This window comes from Oculina patagonica, chromosome 13 (genome assembly GCF_052425735.1).
Source record: "Oculina patagonica isolate OP01 chromosome 13, crgOcupat, whole genome shotgun sequence".
Classification (NCBI taxonomy): Eukaryota; Metazoa; Cnidaria; class Anthozoa; order Scleractinia; family Oculinidae; genus Oculina; species Oculina patagonica.
Window position 1 is genome coordinate 25387206 of NC_135770.1, and position 18702 is coordinate 25405907.

The 18702-nt window shown below is 37.5% G+C and overlaps 3 long non-coding RNA genes across 4 annotated transcripts; 2 read left to right on the top strand and 1 right to left on the bottom strand.

Moving 5' to 3' along the window:
* Positions 1 to 3468: 3468 nt before the first annotated feature.
* Positions 3469 to 5122, top strand: LOC144636576 (uncharacterized). Its single transcript, XR_013567530.1, has 2 exons — positions 3469 to 3694; positions 4745 to 5122. It is a non-coding gene; the product is annotated as an uncharacterized LOC144636576 (long non-coding RNA).
* A 1316-nt stretch (positions 5123 to 6438) lies between these two features.
* On the top strand, positions 6439 to 8011 carry LOC144636570 (uncharacterized). Of its 2 annotated transcripts, none has more exons than XR_013567524.1 (2): positions 6439 to 6742; positions 7808 to 8011. It is a non-coding gene; the product is annotated as an uncharacterized LOC144636570 (long non-coding RNA). The 2 variants fall into 2 exon arrangements; XR_013567525.1 differs by having other exon boundaries at positions 6439 to 6736.
* A 3776-nt stretch (positions 8012 to 11787) lies between these two features.
* LOC144636574 (uncharacterized) lies at positions 11788 to 13170 on the bottom strand. Its single transcript, XR_013567529.1, has 2 exons — positions 12801 to 13170; positions 11788 to 12003 (listed from the first exon to the last, which is right to left on the bottom strand). It is a non-coding gene; the product is annotated as an uncharacterized LOC144636574 (long non-coding RNA).
* Between the last annotated feature and the right edge of the window lie 5532 nt (positions 13171 to 18702).

Below are 18702 nucleotides of genomic sequence, written 5' to 3' on the forward strand. Positions count from 1 at the left end.
ATTCACAATCTTTTATCATTTCTTTGTGTCTCTGTAAAATTTGAGCATAATCGCACCCATAACAGCTGAGAAATAAGCGTTTTAAAAGATGCAGGTCAAGCAAAATTTCCCTTCATGAATTTATTCATGCTGTAGGTATCCCCCGCGACCTTAATGGGTGTGAATTTACGTGCATAAAATAAAGGTGGATTTCTACTGCCGCGTTATTTTTTACATGCGTTTAAGTGTGTGGAAAAATTTAGAGACAATGTATAAACGACTTGCGTGCACGTTTACGCAAGTCGTTCATACGTTTACGTGTCAGCGGAAATCCAGCATAAGATAGGGAAAAGGTATAGGCGTCTCTAGTCTGCGGAAAAAGTTTAAGCACAAGTTGAATGTGGTTCAACTTTTCCACACACGTGGTATTCCACCTGGCTGCTTATGAAAGGTTCTATTTATAAGGATTTGACAAGAAATTTTTTTTTTTGGAAAAGTGGTCGTTTACGGACAGTGGGCGCACGCTGAATTGTCCCCAGTCGTCTCTTATGCTGGATTTCCACCGACACGTAATTTTTTTTCGTGCGTTTACGTGCGTGAAGAAATTTAGAGACAATGTATGAACGGCTTGCGTACAAGTTTACGCAAGTCGTTCAACATTGTCTCTATATTTTTTTTCACGCACGTTAACGCATGTAAAAAAAATTCGCATAAGTGGAAATCCACTTGTTTAGGCGAAAATTGCAGGACGCGAAAGATGATCCGCTTCTTTCTTTCCATGATTCCCTCAGACTCATCGACGGAGTCAGGGGCGCACAGGAAAGTTCACCGTATTTGCTATCAGAAAAGACAATACTTGAACTCCCCGTAAAGTTTCAGCAAGAAGATACAAAAATAGAACGAGGCATCTGGTGTCTCCGCAATCATAAAAACAATTTAACTGTTACTATTTCGAGGTTAGTAAAAAAAATGCTTTTATAATTGGTATATATCTTTTCATAGTGCAAGAGCTATTGCAACTGAAATGGTATTTGTCCCATTTTTATTGATTCACCTGCATATTAAAAGTGCCCTTTTTTGAAAAAAAGAGAGAAATAAAAGAAAAAAAAAATGGTGACTAAGAAATGACCGCAAGACATGATGGCTATGCGATTATTTACTCAGAGTCAAAATAAATCCATTCTTTGGACAACCAAAATAGGAACCTACATATCAAATATAACCACCAGAAAACCAATTAAGAGAGGAAAACGTAGATTATATTGCAAATTTAAAGAGAAAAAGGAACTGTTCCACTTTTCAAGAGTTTACCGCCACTGACTATTAGTTACTCTGTGGCGCTAGCAGGATTTGAAAGTTCCAACCGTGCGTTCAAAAATATGTACATCTTCAAAAAATCTTCCAAACGAATTTTTCGGTAGTTACGGAGAGGGAAGAGGTTTAATGTTTCACTTTTTTCGTGTTAGAAGCCGGTTCTCCGCGTCGGTAACAGGTTTCTCTTAAGATCTAAAATATTTGTGTTGGCAAATTGTATAAAAGAGAAAGCTCTAATTGACTTATAGCCTAACTGAGATCTCTGTGAAGCTTTCGTTTAAAGCATCTTTTAAATGTATTTAAATAGGGTTGATTTTTAAGGTAATAATTATGCTTCGGGGGTCGTGTAAAACAATGTTTGTATAAAAATATGACTTTAGATAGTTTCCGTAAAACTTGACTTGTAGGAGCACTAATGCCTGACAAAATATTCTGCTGATCAAATTTAAGGTATGAGCTGTGCTTTAAGGTTCGGTTCTGTTTTCCCACATATTTGCTTGTAAAAATAAAATTGTTCGAAAAGCTGTAAACGAGACTGTCCGTTAAATTCAAGTAAACAGATTTTTAGAGAAATGTCCGCTTGGTAAAAATAATAAAAAAATATATCATTAAAAAAACCCATGACAAGTAGCTATAGGAGGGAGGTGAATAGGGGTACGCAAATTCGCCGACCCGTGCTATTTTTCGTTCAAATCCGAATCCGCATTACTTCAAAACTTTGTGTGGTTTAGTTTTACTGCAACTCGACAGCACGTGTTGTTTTGTTATGCCAACTTTTAAAAAGTTGTTTCACAGTTTGTTTGGGCGAAATTCCGCCAACATAAGCTTACCGACGAAGACAAAGTTACCCGAACTTTGTTTAGTATCCACGACTTTGTTTGTATCCACGCTCTGTCCTTTGGTGTCTAGCGAGTTGGGCTAAAATCGCTTAATTAAGTGCTCGCTAAAATTTGTCTCGGTCAAATTTAATACTCGTTAAATTAAAGTAACTCCCCTCCCACCCCAAAGGGAAACAAAATAAGCATTGTCGACTTAACAAATTCTTTTTAAAATAGATGTCGGTAACTTTGTTCTTTCTGGCAATGCAAATGTTTGCTCAATTTCAAGTGAGTTTGTTCTTTTACTGAACATTTATTTCCATCTTAGCTATATGTTTATAAACTGGTTTTCAAAATGTCACTAACTTTTGAAACTTTTCGGAAAATCGCTAAATTAAATAGTCGCTAAATCTTGCTCTGAAAAAATCGCTAAAATTAATAGCCGCTAAAAATAGTAACCTTAAGGTATAGGGTATACATGAAGATTCTGGAATGCGGGCCAAAATTTTTAGCTAATCTGCGATCCGCTGTATTTTCTAAATCCCCAAATCCGCTCAATTTATCGCAAAAATCCACGATCCGTGCGTTTTTTAAGGCAAATCCGTCTATCTGCGAACCTATTTACCCCCTTCTGTAGCTGCAAAAAGTTCCGCTTTCATAGCCACGAAGCCTTGTCCCAGGCGGAACTTAATTTCCAATTTGCCGTTCATCGCGTAACTTCAGTAACAGGATGTCTGAATCGGGCTTAAGCCCAGGAATAAATTGTTTCAGTAGCTAGTGCGATGATATACGATTGAAACGAATTCCAACTAAAAATTTGTGTGAGTGTTTATTCAGTTTGAAATTGAAAAGTTAGACAACTGCATTCTGAGTACTTCCGGTGTCTTTCTTAATTTTATGTCATGTTTTGACATAAGTGAATCATAACAAAAATATTGAAAGAATCCTAAACGGTAAAGTGCGCGCTACGTCAAAGCACAGAGTATTTGTTTCCGCCTAAAAAGATCCCGAAGCTCTAAAACCCGCTGAATCAGTCTTCCGAGTTCAATTCGATCCCTCGCACAGCAAAATAAACAGATTCTATTCATCGAGTTCCACGTCAAACTTGGAGTTATACGCGTTTTCGCTATACAGTTGAGACGCACGTGTTAGCCTATTTGAGAGCTTTCTTACACGATTTTTTGATGGTTTTGCGCTAAAAATTTGATTGTTTGTAAACTGTTTTTGAAGTACGTAATCCAATAACCTTTAGAACTTCCTGCTTGAACTGAAAATAACACATTAAATAATTACTTATAATTAATTGTTCCGTAACTTATGAATAAGTGACTGTTGCATAACGAACATGTTCAGAGCTGACAAGCCGGAATAGCTGATCGATAAGAAGGAACTGAACGATGGATTCCAAACGTCTCGTTGTGTTTTTGTGCGTTTGGCTGGCTTTCACCTGCATTTTGATAGACCAAGCAGAGTCCTTTACTACAAGAAGCACACGGAGCAGAAGAAGAAGAAGACACGGCAAAAAGAGAGATTTCATCCCTTCAGCTTACCGTGGGCAACGAGCGGTAGCGTCTTTGGTCTGGGTAGGTTAACTCGTGATTTTGAAATGGTGCAAAGCCTTATTTTCAAATACCGTATGAAATGTATTTATTTAACTACAAGCAAGCTTCTCTAAAATGTTTTCAGTAATTTTATTGCTAAATTGGCGTGTTATTGTCGGCTAACACATGTTGAAGACAATAGTTAACATCAACAGGAATTTGCATTTTACAGAACGTTAAGTTGTAAAAGAAAACATCCGCAGTTTCATAGTGAAAATCAGCGTTATGATCTGCCGTGTACTGTTGTATGAATTAAATCAAAAACCAAAAGAGAAAACAGAAGACAAATTTGTTTGCGCGTATCAAATATTTTGTATGAACGTGGCATTTCTGAATAAGTCCTTAGGACTAGCCAATTTCACGGTCGTTTAATCACTTTCTTGCCTGGGGGATAGAAAAGATTGACCACTTATCTAAATTATCTAAATTGCCGAGAATCTTTTATTATTCATGGGAAACTAATTAACAAGTTTAAATCGCTGATGATAAAGTGTTAATGGCTATGAAGACGCATTCCAAGACACCGGCGATTTCACCGTTAGCCACAAACGCAATATGGTGTCTATACAATTATTTAATGTCCTCTGATCTGATGGCGCTACGACTTCCTCGTCCTCTTAATTCCTAATTTATAAACACAGTTTAACAGTCAGTTAATGTCTTGTAAAAATGAACAAGTAGAGCTAGTGTTGTAAATACCGCCCGTGAAAGAAAATCAGTTCTAACTGGTATCTATTCGTGTTATTGCGTACGCGTATATTGCTTAACATTTCAGGGTGATACGGCTGAATATTGTTATTCATGCTTGATAAAACATAAACTAAGACAACCGAGATGGTCAATAACCTGATTCCGCCAATAAAAGGGCTTGATTTCCGGTCTGAGCCAATATTTTTTCTCAGTACTAGTTCGTTCCTCGCAGTTAATCGATAAGATGCATGTATTTGTTACTAAGTTCAATTTTACCAACTTATAACTCTGACAACTAGAAAATAATCTAATGTCATTTGTTTTTGACGTTTTCTTCATTAGGGTGCAAATGAATATCCCGACAGTTCAGTCCGGAGGACCAAGCTTCGTCGCTGAAGAACCGCTACACTCGGATATCGAAGACTCTTAACTTAAGCGAAATAACGTCATGAGTTTAAAGTGCATGCAAGATATTTAACATGGACTCAACAATTTTTTGTAAATAAAAGAGTTGTGACAAGAATTGTAAAAAGAATAAGCTCCAAGCATTCAAGAAGACCAGTAAAACTATCACAATTAATCTTTCCGAGAAACTTTCCTTAAAGAAGTATTCTAGTATTCGATTAAAAAAGAAAAAAAAAAAACTGTAAAAAGTTCATTAAAGTGCCGCTGTAGATTTACATGTCAATACTGTAAAGTTTATGTCCAATATAACAGGAACGAAACTGCCTATTTTCGAATAAACGGAAGTGCATAAGAAGGTAAACTGTAAATGGCTTTACTGCAATCAGTACATCATTTTATTATACTCATCCGGAAAAGGCTGAAGCTGCGTCGCGCCTGTTCAAACTCAGTGCTGCACCCCCCGCCCCCCCTGGATGGGATGGTAGTCTATCACTGATACCCAGCTTTTTCACTTCCTACAACAATTCCCCGGTACCAATTTATACTCCTGGCCCCTGTTGTTCAAAGGCTGGATAACTCTATCCACCGGATAAATCACTATCCCGGCGGTGGATAGCGAAGTAGGTTTTGTATGACAGTTATTCACCCTTTGAACAACTGGGTCCTGGCCCCGGTTGTTTAGAAGGCGGCCGGGATAGCGTTATCCACCGGTTAAATTACTATTCGGTAAATAGCGAAGTAGGTTTTGTACGACAGTTATCCACGGGATAGCGATATATCCTTATTTAACGGGTGGATAGCGTTATCCACCTTTGAACAACTGGGCTCTGGCTCCGGTTGTTCAAAAAGTCGATTGCGCTATCCAACGGATAGTGAATTATCCGGTGGATATCGAAAGCGTAATCCATCCTTTAAACAAGCGTGCCCAGGGTGGAGAGAGGCACTGTGAGTATAAAGTGTCTTGCCCAGGAACACAATGCAACGACCTCGGATAGGTCTTCAAATCGAGGCCACTACAGCCACATTTTAGCGCGGCAAAATAATTAAAGAGAATATGTAATTAGCTCCAGAACGTTCAAACCTATTTACGTGCACCATTTGACAATTTACTAAAAAACAAAACAAAAAAGGAACATATAAATGCAACAACTAAATATCATAAGCAATGATAAAAACAACTTATCCTAATTACAAAGTTCCGCAAAAAACTGTTAACCTAGATCCAAAACAGTCAAACAAAACAGTTGTCTTCCAAAAATTTTCTGACAATCAAAGACAACTACTCGTGCAATGGCATGTGGCTATGTTGACTTTACTCCGCCCCCAGTCTTACCGTTTTTTCCACTGACAAAGCAACGCGACAGCTTACAAGAAGATCGATGTTAAAACTTTGTCAAAAAATAATAAAAATCTTCACTAACAGAAAATGGTTTACATAATAAGCAAACCCTTTTATGTTATTCTTTTTTGAATCTTTTTTTAATAATTTTATGTTTTTTTTTGTTTGCGGCGCGCGGATTCTAAGTGAATAGTTAATCGTTTAATGGCTTCTTTAGAGTGCGTAACCTAATAAGCAGTCCATGTCGTCACGGGTGGCCTTTCTAAGCACTTCCTTAACCGAAACAAAGAAATCTTTCCCGGAACTTATGAAAAAGTGTCTTTTGTGACTGTTCCATAACCAACACGCTGAGAGTCGAGAAGTGAAACAAACAATTAACAAGAGAGAGTTACGGAAGGATGGATTCAAAACTGCTTGTTTTCATTCTGTGCGTTTGGTTGATTTTGAGTGACATTCTGATTGACCAGGCAGAGGCTTTTAACGTAAGAAGGCACAAAGGAAGACGAAGAAGAAGAAGGAGAAGAAGGTGGAGAAGCGGAAAAAGTTTTATTCCTTCCGATGCTGATGGAAAACGGATCATGACCTCTGTGGTTTGGGTATGTGGTTTCAGGAAACTTTGAAAGTTCTGGAAAATGCAATGTATATATTAGCACGAGCTCAGATTGGCTTTGTTAATAAGGTGTCAATACTGCTTAAATTCCGTGTTATTGCTAACTTATATCGATTGTGGGAAATAGTTTTAACAAAGTTTTACATCAACAAAGAATTAACAGGTTTTTAAGTTATAATAGGGGACATCTACGGCACGACAAAACAATTTGGAATCAGCGTTAAGATCAGAACGAATACGTACACTGTGAGATAAAGCGCAACACTTGAACAAACCTTGTAGTCAATTTGTTGACGATTATGTCGAGTTCGCACTTTCGGTTTCGTAGCAGTTCTGAATTTGCGCTTGCCGATAAACATAATCGTCGAATTTTTGCCTGGGGCAATATAAAATAATTTTAATTGGCAACAATCCCATATAACTGGCTAACAAACAAGCTTTGTCAACTTTGGGTAATACATTCACTGAGATGGATTTGTTTGCATAACAAGCAAATCTGAAATCTGCTCCTTTTAAACCTTGTCCCCTTCGCGGTCCTTCGCAGCCGTTTTTGGTTTGCGTTACGTGACATCCAAAAAACGGTTGCGAAGGAGACTATGTTAGACCAGGAGTTTCTCGGCTTTTGATTTGAAGTTCGAAGACCTACCTTATTGTTACTAATTTTCGCGGGAACTTAATTTTCGCGATTGGGCCAAAAATACGTAATTAACATAAAATATACAATAGAAAGCGTTTGAAATAAATTTTCGCGGGTCTTTAATTTCGCGATTTTTTGAAAACCGCGAAATTAGTAACAATAAGGTAGTAAATGGTATGTAACCCGCGAGAAAGCACTTTTCATGGCTTTCAAACAACCGCGTGCTGTACTAGAATTGTTTCATCACGTTGTTTTTGGTGGCTACTAATATTGTGGCCATTATTTTGCTAACCTTTAAATTACTAAAGACACTTTTTTTAAATATGAAAATTCTGGCTTGGCTCCATATATTCCGCGTAGCAACACAAGAGACTAACAAACCACAAATTCATTCTGACGTTTTTTTTCCTTCAGGAGATAGATGAAGATCACGACAATACTCCCAAGAGGATTAAGCTTTATGGCTGATGACCCACCACGCTGCGACACCGAAAAAGCGTTCTTTTAACTAACGTTTTAAGTGCAAGATATTTATCATATTAACAAGTTGTTAAATAAAGTTCCGTTAAATTAAACGTCACTAGTTATGGCAAAATGTATGTTATTAAAAAATCACTGTCACCGTTGTAAATTTTATTGTGCAGTGTTCAATAAATACAACAGTTACAAACGGTCTTACTCCTCGACTGCTGTAAGTCAACGTAATGTAAGTGCTTAATATTGTCAAATGGCTCACACCCATGGGTCTCCTGCAACCTCGTCCCAGGGTCATCTCTGCTTTTCAAAATGGTACACTATTTGGAGTTGAGCCCAGACTTTCCGTTGAGTTGTCCGTACACAGGTCGGATCCTCTTAGCTGGCGAAGCCTGTGCACGAGAGTTTAAAACGGTTGATTTGATCGGTTAGATGTGAAACTCAATCACATTATGTGTCCCAGAGCTACTTTGTTCTCGTGCACAGGCTCCGCCGGCTATGAGGGACAAGCGGCTCTGGGGACGAGAATGAGGTCGAATTAGCTATCCAACCTCGTTCCCAGGGTCTTCTCCGCGACGATTTTCAAAATGGCGGCCCATCGGCTCGTTTTCCATTCCAACTGTGATGATGTTGTAACATCTAAAAGCTATAAGTTGTTTTAATGTGACGTCATCATCATCCTTCGCAAGACATACGCCTACAGCAATATAAATGGTCTCCCTAGAGGCGGGACGTTCCGTGAAGGTTCGACCAAGATTACAACAATGGCGTGGGAACCAACACATCCGGTCTTTATAAGGCCAATAATAATAACATCAGTAAACTATAATGTCAGAAAAGAAAGGCCCCAAGCTATTTTGAACATCAAAGCGGCAGCGATCGTCATAGCCTCCTTACTGTTACAAATTTGTGTAAGCTTGTGTATGAGGGCTCTTTTCCTTTCACGTTTTCCTACGCACAAATTGACGTGTGTTTTTTTTAACCTGCCTTCTTGTTACGTAATGATCATTTGCGTCATAACGTTGGCAAAGTAAGTGGATCCACAGCCTTCTTTGACGTCTGAGCTTCCTTGATGTTTTATTTTTGTGCAAGTGGTCTTCACTCCTTTTATGTTGCCTACCCACAAATTGATGTCAGTTTACTTGATTTAAGCTTTTCTGCCTTCCTATTCGTAACGAATTGCGTCATAACATTAGCGAAGTAAATGGACCCGTAGGCTTCTCTGGCGATGTTGTCGCGAAGTTCATCGTTTATATAGATAGAACTGATAGAAACATTATTAACGTGTCAAAAAACCACTCAGTTAGCTCGGGAAAACCAATACTAATTTGGGGACACGAACTTTGAATACATTCTAAAAGAAGACAATTAAAAAATATGTAAAACTATGTCGGTAAAATATCAAGTAACAATATTAAAAATTCTAATCCTAATCCTAAAATTACAGATGCATGAAAACTAAGATATCATTTACGTAAATGTGTGTGCAATGTTCGAAGAGAATAGTGTTTCCTTGAAATGATTTATAGCAACTCAAAGATCAGTTCTATTAAGGACTTTTAAAAAGCAGATGCGGTCACCGTCAAGACTTCTCATTTGGCTGATTTCTTTTTTTATATTTCGCCTCTACTCAAACAGCTGCCTAGTTAGATTACAAAGCGACTCGACGATAAGCATAGCATGTCCTGTTTCACGAAATTAAGCTAAGCGGCCCTAAATCAAAGACAGTTGTAAGTTGATTTTTTCGTTTTACGTTGCATTTGATTGCAAAATTGTTGATGATATGGTTGACGACACAAGAAATCTGCCTTGATCATTTAATTACGTTTTACTTATCGCATTTTGCGTTATTGCTGCTAACAATAAATGGTTAATCGTGATGGCTTTTGCATTCTCGTGGTGATTCAAGTTCAAAGTTTGTCTTGTTTCTCGCTAAATTTTCTCTCAGTCAGTTAGCCATTTCCTGAGGGTGGCCGCTAATAAACTTGTATTGATTAGAACTCACCCGGAAGTCAGAAAGCAAATATAATGCCGCGGACGACCAAGCGTACACTTCAGATAGGAGAAAACGTTGATTAAAAGTGCAAGAACTGCAAGAGAAACTAAATTTCCTTTAACCAAAAAGTTGTTGAGATTCACGGCCTAAATTACTTAAAAGTTAAATGCATAACTTCTGAAACAAATCCTGACAAACCTTTATTCCATTGGGAAATTCTTTGAAACCAGCTGAATTACAAGGTCGAGAAAAGACAATCTTGAGCTCTAGTTTTCTGCAGGCGAATACTACATCTCAAGTATCCTGCGAGATCGCAAGAATATCGCCTGATGAGTTGGATAAATCTGATTATAATTTTTTATTATTCAACAAGTTGTAAACAAAGACAAGCTTGAGCTCTAGTATTCTGCAGGCGAATACTACATCTCAAGAATCCTGCAAGATCGCAAGAATATCGCCTGATGAGTTGGATAAATCTGATTATAATTTTTTATTATTCAACAAGTTGTAAACAAAAACACATTGTTATGTGACTGGCATTTTTCCAACGGCGCGAGGTCTTATTGGCTACTTCGCGGTCACATGACAGCTAAAAATAAAAATGTTTCCCACCAAAAGGGTCGGAGCGGGCAACATTGCAAAAACTATGACGTGAGAGGGTAACTTTGCACTGTGACCCGCGAACGTTGACCGACGACTGATGGCTTTCGCATTCTCGTGGTGATTCAAATTCAATGTTTGTCTTGTTTCTCGCTAAATTTCGCTCAGTCAGTTAGCCATTTCCTGAGGGTGACCGCTAATAAACTCGTGTTGATTAGAACTCACCCGGAAGTCAGAAAGCAAATATAATGCCGCGGACGACTAAGCGTAGACTTCAGATCATGGAGAGAACGTTGATTAAAAGTGCAAGAGAAACTGAATTTCCTTTCGCCAAAAAGTTGTTGAGATTCACGGCCTAAATTACTTGAAAGTTAGATGCATAACTTCTAAAACAAATCCTGAAAAATATTTACTCCATTTGGGAAATTCTTGGAAACCAGCTGAATTACAAGGTATAGAGATAAGACAAGCTCGAGTTTTCTACAGGCGAATACTGCATCTCAAGTATCCTGCAAGATCGCGAGAATATCGCCTGATACTTGGCTGAGTTGGCTAAATCAGATTATAATCCCAAGATTGAGCAGGGTTAATTATTTTAATATTCAACAAGTTGAAAACAAAATACACTGTAATGTAACTGCCTTTTTTTTCCAACGGTGCATGGTCTCATTGGCTATTTCGCGATCACATGACAGCTAAAAATAAAAATGTTTCCCGCCAAAAGTCTCGGAGCGGACAACATTGCGAAAACTATGACGTCAGAGGGTAACATTGTTACCGGTGAACGTTGACCGACGACTGTCGTTCTTCTTATATCTTCGTTGTGCTATAAAACAAATCACTTAATGACTGGGCTAATCTTGGCAAACTGCATTTATTGATCAATTATCCCTTGAAATCTTCGCGTACTGAATATCTCCTGACTCTTAGTTGATATTTCGCAGGATTGAGCAGGATAATTGTTTTATTATACAAATTGTCAACGAAGCACATTTTACAGCTAGAAAAACTGTGGTTATGCAGCGCTTTGCAAGACTTGGAACGAATCTTGGCAAACTACGTATATCGCTGGATATCTGTCGTGAACAAGGACTTTCTAGCCATATAGGGGAATCGTGACAATTTGTTAAATAATAAAACTGACGAACGAACGTCAACTGAAATGGAATTTACGAGTTTGTTTAAATAGCCAATGATTGCACAGCCACATGAACGTATTTGCAAGTCGGTAGACCGCGGCTTGTTTCTACTATTTTGTTAAAAGAAAGTTTAATGGCCAAAAACAACTTTGAAACACCACGAAATGGTATTAAAACTACATTACTGTTGTTGTTATCACTCTTTATTAGTTTATCAGTTACACAAGTATAGCTTTTTTAGTTTCTCTTATTTAACAATTATGATTCACTACAGTTGATGTTTCGTTGATTCCTCAAGACAAATACTTCTCTTTTATGCGACAGTTACGTTAAAAAGTGCTTTTATCCACTTTTTCTTCTTCATAAGATAGGGCTGGCTGCAGAATACTTCTTTCGTACATCTATAAATCACAAAAATAAATAAATATTGGGAACAATAAAATGATAACAAACATGAAAACCCACTTTATACGCTTTTGTCGTTTCTGTTGTGTTGTCTGTTTTGTCGTTGATCATTTGAATTTAAAAAGACAAGTAATAATAAAAACCAAGCCATACACTTTCATTTTATTTTTATAAATTTGTTTGAAAACGTTAGGTAGGTTTCTTTATCTAATGTACCATCCCTCTTTCTGAAGATTTTTTCAGTATATCACTTGTCTGTTTTCTGTTGGTCGTAATTATTAATTGCAGACATTAGTTTGGTTTGGTGACGCAGTCTGTCGGCTGTTCACGCCAGAATTAAAGGACCTGCCGTTGACCACTCACAGCTGAGTTAAGTATATATTATTAGTTTTAACAAATACTCGCTATGAAACGTAATGTTTGCAAAGAAATTACTTCTATGGATCTAAACCATAGCTTCATTGCAACCAAATTTGCCTCCCGGGCGTTATTATTTAAAGTTACAAGCAAACAAGATTACTTTGAAAACTGTTCAGCCCAACAGTATTTCACTTCTTCGTCACTTTTTGGCCATGTGTACCTTCTTTTGTCATTTGGTGTGTTATTGAAATTTTTTTTCACTGTTTTAACAGGTTATTTTTATATTTCAACGAGTATGATGGCCATTTCCCATGCCTAAATTTAGCTAAAATCCGTGATACAGTCCCTTTAATGAAAAAATGTCAATTTTCGTGTTTAAATGTTTGATTTATTTAGTGACTGAGTTTAATTTTCGGATTGATTCCGATCGTACCTTCCACTTTTCTCCTCTTTGCTGATATTTTCTGACAGGATCAAAGACACGATTCCTTTTCAGTTGCTTTCGTCCTCTTCTTCTACCATAAAATGTTTGAACTTCTTGCTGAAGAAAAGTTCCAATAAGAAAACAAATAACCGCAACAACTAAAAGCCTTCGGTAGTCCATTTTCTCCCCCAGTTTCAGAGAACAAATTGTCGTTGAAAAGACCCGCGTTTTAATGGTTTTGCGTTTTTTTTATCTATTTCTATTTCCAATTAAAAATGTAGGAAGCGGGAGGTCTTTTAATTCTATTTATTTTGTACAACGAAGCTTTACGAGTAAGTGTGTGTCAGTTATAATTAATGTAAATCCTTTCCTTTCGGCCAACAACTGCCTTCTGTCATTACCGCGTTATTTTAAGATGTTTGGTCTAGATAAGACAATTTGCAATCCAATTTGACGATGTGACAAAAGGATTTGAGTTCCGTGTTATCGCGGTCCTCATATCATCAAAATAATTCTGTCATAAAAGGAACAAGTGAATGTAAAAACAAAGAGAATAATTTCAAATAAACTGAAGTGGTTGAAATCTATGTGGATATTTAAAGATTTAGTGGCAAACGACAACGAAATTTACGAGTAATTACAAAACAAGGAAAAAGTTTGATGGCAAAGGTAGCAACATTGAACAAATGAACGCTAAAAGAACAAAAACAGTAAGCAGTTACTTTGTTTATATAAGATTTTTTTGCAGATCCTTAGTAGCTCAAAACCGGCAAGCCGTTCTAGCCGAGCCAAGCTTCAGCCTTTATGGCTCAAACCCAGGGGGGGGGGGGGGTACTTACAGTATGCATGACGGGGGGGGGGGGGGGGTCCGCCGGAGCTTCATATTGCGAACCCAAAAAAATACATGAGCCTGAAATTTTACACCCAAAAAAATACCTCAAACAGGAAAAGAAGCATTGTATGAACGCCAAAGAACAGTATTAATGATAGTACAAATAGCAGTGCTTTTGTCTTAACTTACTCACGGAAAACGTGACAAAATGTACTGTGGGGGCGATTTTTCAAACCTCCAAGGAAAACAGATATTGATTTGAGAAATCTGAGAATAAGAGAAATCGGGGTGAGATTGCAGTGTTCACAATTTGACTCAGAGAAGAGTTCGAGTCCGAGTTCTAAGAAGTTTCGAGAAATCAGGATTTTACTCTATTAAATTTTAAGTGCAGCTGCTATTTCTCCTGCGCATTGCATGTCGTCCTTCCTTCACCGGTAAAACGGATGCCTCGCTATCTTTCTACATGATGTTATTATAAATGAATCTGATAAACATCCTGTCCCTACAGAGTTTTAACCAACAATTAACCGCATTTAATGAAGGAAGGACATTTGTGCGCGTAAATCAGCCTCCTCTATTGGTGATCAATTCAAAACATTGACACCACCTACGGGCAAACACGTTCATTTAGTCTGAAAGCTTTGCGCGAGAAAAAAAATTGTTCTTATCAATCAAAATGGTCGTTTAAATGTTCCAAGGTTAATGTGTTGACGTGTCCTCCGCAGCGTAATTACTGGAAGGCAACTGAGTCGTGGGTTGATATATAATTTAAAAATGTACTGAATTTATGTTTTTACCCTTCTCCACGCAATATAGTGCAAATAGCGCACAAAACCAGTACAGCTACAGCAGCTTTTAATTGAGTTTCCGAAAAATAAAACCAAAGTTATCACTCTGGCCAATCGATCCAAGTCAGCCAAGTGATCCAATCAAAACTCGAAGTAAATACAGGTAGCTGTTACGAAGCGCGGGAAAAGGTATTACCATTAAAACGGTTTTAATTTCTCGATCGATTAAAAACGACGTGACTCTGAACTAAATACACAGAACAGAAGTTTCTCAGGCACAAAAATATGGCGGTTAAAACGAATTTAATTACTCGGCCGATTTAAAACAACGTGACTCTTAACTAAATACACATAGCAGGAGTTTCGCAAGCACTTTTATATCGCAGTTAAAACGAATTTAATGACCCTGAAAAAAAAAAAACACATAGCAGGAGTTTCGCAAGCACTTTTGTATCGCAGTTGAAACGAATTTAATTCCTCGGCCGATTTAAAACAACGTGACTCTTAACTAAATACACAGAACAGGAGGTTTCTCATGCACTTTAATATCGCAGTTAAAAAGGTTTATTGCTCGACCGATTAAAAACGACGTGACTTTGAGTTAAGTACACAGAGCAGGAGTTTCTAAAGCACTTAAATATCGCAGTTAAAACGAAATTAATATCTCGACGTGACTCTGATTTAAGTACACAGAGCAGGACTTTCTCAAGAACTTAAGAGGTTGTGTCTGTAATACCTGTCTGGTTAATCTAGCTTGAAACCACAGGTGTAAAAATTTCATTAAGACGATACCAGAAGATTTTGTTTCTGTAGGAACATCAGTTTCTATTACATCTACCTTTCGGCTGCGTTGGTTTAATTGAAATAGACCGCCTCACTTTTTTAGCCAAAAAGTTTGAAGTTTTCATCAGGGTGTGCGATAGGGCTGGCTTGGCTTGGCTTCCTGCTGGCTTGATTCGAGCTTAACTGATGCTCATGAAAGTTACTGTGATAAATTAAAAAGACATAATATAACTGGCTGTGGTGTTTGTTTGGTGCAGAAGTTGTTAGTTATTTTTTAATTAGATAGATAGATAGATAGAAACTTTATTAAAATGTCATAAACCACCTAGCTGGGGAAAACTCCCCCACTAATACGGGGACATAACAAAAAAGGGTTAAAATAAAAGAAAATGCTAAAAAACTATGGCTCTTTACAATAATTACATTTAAATCTAAGTTAAAATATAATACAATAAAACATAATTAAAAATTCTTTAGGAGGAGCAGGGCGGACAGCCTCTGCACCCATCATCTAATAATGCATCAAGATTGTTAAGATTTCTGATGTTCGTCTTAAAAATGCTGAGAGATGTGGCCTATCACAATTAATTTTCAAAGTTGTGGTAACTTTAAGCCTTGACAGTGGTCGTCACGAGCGCTCGTTCTGGTGACCCGAAAATCCTTAAAAAACTCGAAAAAAATGAATGATCCGGTCAAGCGATTTGTGGTTTTAGTATAAGTACATGACAGTGTTGCAACACACAAGAAATAAGCGAAATCTATTTTACAAGCTAGATCGAACAGACCGGTATTTACAGACACAACTTCTTGAGTACCCCAGTTAAAACGGTTTTTATTTTTCGACCGTTTAAAAAACCCTAACCCTAAGTGTTTCTGAGCGAAGTAGTAGTAAGTAAGGAGTTTCTTGTGCATTTTGAAAAGGCAGTTAAGACTATTTTAATTTCTAAGCAGAAGTTTCTAGGGCATTTCTTTAAGGAAATAAACTGTCGTTCCCTTCGATCATCTGGCCAATTACTCTTAACAAATTCCTGACGTGAAAACATGTACATACGGTCAAAGATCCTTTTCTTTTTACGCCCCTAAACTTTGGAACGACCTACCTTTTCATATCACTGAAAGAGTCTGAGAGCATAGCGATTTTTAAAAAGAACCCTAAAACATTTCACAAGCCGCTAGTAACTATTTTCAAACAAAAAACAAATTCAACTTTGGAAAAAAAAATACGTGGGACCCTGTGTTTTCCACAGACCCCGGGACCCCGCGTTTTCCACACCCCGTGTTTTCCACACCCCGGGACCCGCGTTTTCCACACCCCGTGTTTTCCACACCCCGGGACCCCGGCCCCGTGTTTTCCACTAATCCTTGTCTAACACGATTTTCTGTATCACGTCTCCTCGCCGCTGCCATCTTGCAATTGACCACTTTTTCTGTACATCCGATCACGCTCCAGATGCTTTCCACAGTCTCAGAGCAGTAAAAATGATCGTCCGATTAAGAAAATGATAAATATACAAGAATTGACCTGCTAAAGCTTTCTTTTGTTGCTCACGAGAGAGGAAGGTCGGTAAGAATGCTAGGAAACCTAACGCGTGAGTAAAAACACTCTATTTGTGGAACCGTGTTCAAGTGAACGACGAGGACATAACAAGGAACATCCCGTTTTACCTCCTTCAGTCCCCTCTTTCTACCGTCGAAACAATGGTATGACCTCGACCACCTGCAGTAAGCGACCACATATAAGCTTGTTTTGATAGGTTTTAGCGTTATTTTGTAGTTTTGGAGCAATATACTCTTAAACGACTGACAAATAGTATCAATTGGACAAAATAATGTACACAAACTATTTACATCTTAATGCAAACGTCTGTGTTACTATTTCAAATATGTTATCATTCTAACAACAACAAACATCGAAACCAAACTTCGAAGTTCTACTGAATTCCACTTAATCGCTTAAAAGACGATTTAACAAAATAGCTACACGTAAGATTTTACATGTATTTTACATGGTTATGATGAACTTTGAAATTCATTTTCTTATGATATGAAGTCGGTTGTCGGTGTTATCACGTATAATTACATAAATCTTTAGCTGTTGAAGTTGTCAGAAAATAGTGCAATAGGATTTAAATTATTCCGGTACTCGATTTTCGTCCAACTAAAATTTAATATTACTCGATTTCGTGATGGATTTTGTCTTAATTTCTTAAATTTAACACAGTTTACATTTCTTGATCCCGTCCTTCTAATGGCTGCCTTAACACAATGCCGCGCCTTCGGTTAAGCCTGTAAGCGGTAAGATATAATTTTGACCGTTTTGTGTTTCACGTACGTTGCTCTTCAGCAACATTTTTGCACGAACTGATCTCAGTCCCAACCAAACATGCAGGGCCGTAACTAGCATTATTATATACTGAAAAAAGCACTGAAAATCCACAGCGTAAATTTTCGATTTACCAATCAAATGGCGCATATCGCTTTTTTTCACGTGCGAAAAAGTGATACGTCCAAGCAGAAGCCACGTGTCATGTTTATTGGTGTGTCAGACGTATCAAGTTGAAGTTTTCATTCATGCAAGGCTGATGGCGGCGTTTTGCACACAAGCCATTTCTTGGTGTAGCTATAAAGCTTGTTTTTTACAATTATAATTTCAACGATAACCTTGAAACTTTCTCTGTATTCCTAAGAAAAAGAAAAGTGTTTATTTTTACAAGTTTATGTTTAGATGTGAATTTCCCATTACGTACAGATTCCAAATTGCATTTATTTACCAAATACCCAAATGCGCATGACCAATGTTACTTGAGTGGGGGAGATGGAATTTATCCCATTTCCAAGCTTTAATTATGGCCAAATCCCATTTCGTAACCTACATTTTGCCCAAAATTCAGTCCTATTCCCATTGTTTGTTTGTTTGTGATTCCCATTCTCAGTGATCCAAATTCTATTTTTGCAGTAAAAAAAAAAAAGAAAAAAAAAGGCAAATCCCAACTCCCGTTTTACCTCCTTCAGTCCCCTCTTTCTACCGTCGAGACAATGGTATGACCTCGACCACCTGCAGTAAGCGACCACATATAAGCTTGTTTTGATAGCTTTTAGCGTTATTTTGTAGTTTTTGAGCAATATACTCTTAAACGACTGACAAATTAACTTTTCAATGGAAATGTAGGTGTATGCCGCTAATGGCTTTCAACTATTTTAGTTCAATGATTGAATAGCTTTCCTGCTAAATGTAGGAGAATCTTTTTGCAAAGATTTGGATTCACTTCTAACACTGTATTTTTTCCTTTTTTTTTCACGAAAATAAAGCTATTATATTTGTTTCGATCAGGTAGAACTTCCTTGACATAAATTGAAAACGCTTATATTTTTATCGAAGCGGGGGTTCCCTAACCTTGATTGACATCGAGATTTTGCAAAATACTCACGAAATAGCATGTTGTGTTACCGATAATGTGACATTAACTAGTAAAAAGGTGTATCGTATTATATACATTAGACACTAAGG